Source organism: Podarcis raffonei, chromosome Z, assembly GCF_027172205.1.
Source record: "Podarcis raffonei isolate rPodRaf1 chromosome Z, rPodRaf1.pri, whole genome shotgun sequence".
In the NCBI taxonomy this organism is placed as follows: Eukaryota; Metazoa; Chordata; class Lepidosauria; order Squamata; family Lacertidae; genus Podarcis; species Podarcis raffonei.
The window spans coordinates 18,022,263-18,024,769 of NC_070621.1; the positions used below are offsets into that span (position 1 = coordinate 18,022,263).

General features: G+C 40.4%; 1 non-coding gene across 1 annotated transcript; it reads right to left on the bottom strand.

The window, feature by feature from the left end:
* Nucleotides 1–1,670: 1,670 nt before the first annotated feature.
* Nucleotides 1,671–1,757, bottom strand: LOC128407064 (U6atac minor spliceosomal RNA). Its single transcript, XR_008328712.1, has one exon. It is a non-coding gene; the product is annotated as a U6atac minor spliceosomal RNA (small nuclear RNA).
* Between the last annotated feature and the right edge of the window lie 750 nt (nucleotides 1,758–2,507).

The following is a 2,507-nucleotide window of genomic DNA, read 5'->3' on the forward strand; positions in this document are numbered from 1 at the left end:
ATTTGGCTGTATAATTCGGAACCAATGTGATTTGAACAATGTGATGTGATTGGCCTGTTAATAAAAAAATTTTTTTTTTTAAAAAAGAGGCAATCTCAGTGGGCAGTTCCCTAGACCAGATGGTTGGGAGGCTGCCTGCTCTTGATGGGATTACATTCCCTCTGAAGGAGCCAGTATGCAGCTTGGGGGTACTCCAGGATCCATTGCTGTCATTTGAGGCTCAGGTGGCACAGAGTGCCTTCCATCAGCTTTGAGTGGTGGCCCAGCTGTGCTACCAGTCAAAGCGGGACAGATAGCCTAACTTCTGCTGCCTATGCTCTGGTAACCTCTGCTACTTAGGCTGCCTCTGAAGACTGTTCAGAAACTTCCACTGGTGAAGAATTCAGTGACCAGGTCGTTCACCAGGGCAATACAATTTGAGCATATAATGCCAATCCTGGCCTGACTGCACTGGCTACCAATTAGTTTCTGGGCTCAATTCAAAGTGCTGGTTTTCACCTATAAAGCCCAGGACAAGGCAGCAATACTTCAAGGACTGCTGCTCCCCATATGAACCAACCCAGACTCTGCAATCACCATCTGAGGCCCTTCGTGTGCCTCCTTGATCAGAGGTCTGGAGGGTGGCGACATGAGAACAGGCCTTTCCTGTGGTGTTTCCTTAGTTGTGGAATGCTCCCTAAGAAGGTTCACCTGGTGCTTTCCTTACATAACATTAGGCACGTTCCTCTTCTTTCAGACCTTTGGTTAATTAAGCAATATATGGCCTTTTAAACTGTATATATGCTGGAGCGAAGGGGTGTTGTTCCTATGTTATGATTTTTCTGTTTTTCTATTGTAAATTGCCCTGTGATCCTCTCATGAAAGGCACTATATAAATTTAATAAATAATATATTAATAATAATAAAACATCACACTTAGTGGTATTGGTGAGGAATGAAAGGGAGGGCCACGAGTACATACGTGGATTCATTTTACATAAGGTTGACCAGTACTTGTGCCCAATTCAGATTCACCCCCTGACCACAGCCACATCTATTTAAACATCAACATTTAACTTCAAGTATCTGAAAAGCTGGTATATGTGAAGCATTAGTCAAGCTTGTTTTTTGCTGCTCCAGAGGGCAGGACTTGAAACTATAGATTCAAATGACAAGGAATAGGAGTCCAGCTAAACATTAGGAAGACCTTCATGGTGGTAAGAACAGTTCAATATTGGAACAGGCTACCTCAGAAGGTGGTGCTCTCCCTTCCTTGGAGGTTTCTGAGCAGAGGTTAGATGGTTCTTCCTTGCTGTGATTCCTGAATTGCAACAGGTTGGACTAGATGACACTTTAGGTGGGGATCCCTTCCAAATCTACAATGCTATGATTCTATTTATTGTATTAATATTCCACATTTCCTTCAATGAGCTCAAGGTGGTGGGCATAGTCTTCCTCATAAGAATCCTGTGAGGTGGGTTAGACTGAATCTTTTCCCAGTCTATGTGCTTGTTTACCCACCCAAGCTTACATAAAATCAATATTAAGTTGTCCCACTACTTCTGTGGATGCAAAAACAATAATGAAACATTTTATTTTTACGGAGCTTCGCTGCTGCTAATGTTTTGAGTTTTCATTCTTGGAGTTACACTGTTTTTTCCCCCTTCTGCAAAACTGGCCAACCTCATCAGTAAAAAAAATGGTTAGATGCCACAAAGTAATTGGCAATATCTTAAACGCCTCTTTCATCCTTAGCATTCTCTCCTTTTATGCAGCACGGAAGTATGGGATACATATATTTTAAAGTTTACGGGGAGCCAGTTTAGATTCTCTCTCTCTCCCCTCAATAATGCTTTAATTACCTGCCTTTCTCATTTACATCAATCAATCAATCAATCAATCAATCAATACACACACACTGAGTATTTCATTTAACAGCTACGGAACGCTTCATTAAGAAAACAAATCTGCACGACTTAAAAATTCAGCTGCTTCTTGACCATATCGTCCTAAAATATGTATTCTTTTAACCAATCGAAAGTTAAGACTTTGGAAAGCTATTAGAATTCAGGAGCAGATTAACCCCGTCCCTGTTTTGTACTATTGGAAAAATAAACACGAGGATTATTTAAAGCCTGGTCCTCCTTTATGCTTAAATTCAGGGCAGGTTTACTTAAACAACTGAGTATTTAAAAGTAGAATAATTTGGATGGGTGGCCAGGCGATGGAAATGAAGGATGAATCCTCGATTCCGAAACATCCGATAGATTTACTCGACATGTTAACATCGGGTAAAAGTCGTCAGAGAGGCATTTTCTCTTTCCCTCTTCCAAGATGGCGACCTTAGTGAGTATGCATCAGAGAGTTTAGGTTGAGAGTTCGAATCCTCACCCCAACCAAGGCTAATTAATTATATTTTCATTTGGAACATATATTTCATTGCTTTTTAACTGAGAAAGTGAGACGTGATTTTTTTTTAAGAATATGTGTTTATATTTTGCTCATTCTGAAAATAATTTCTATGATTT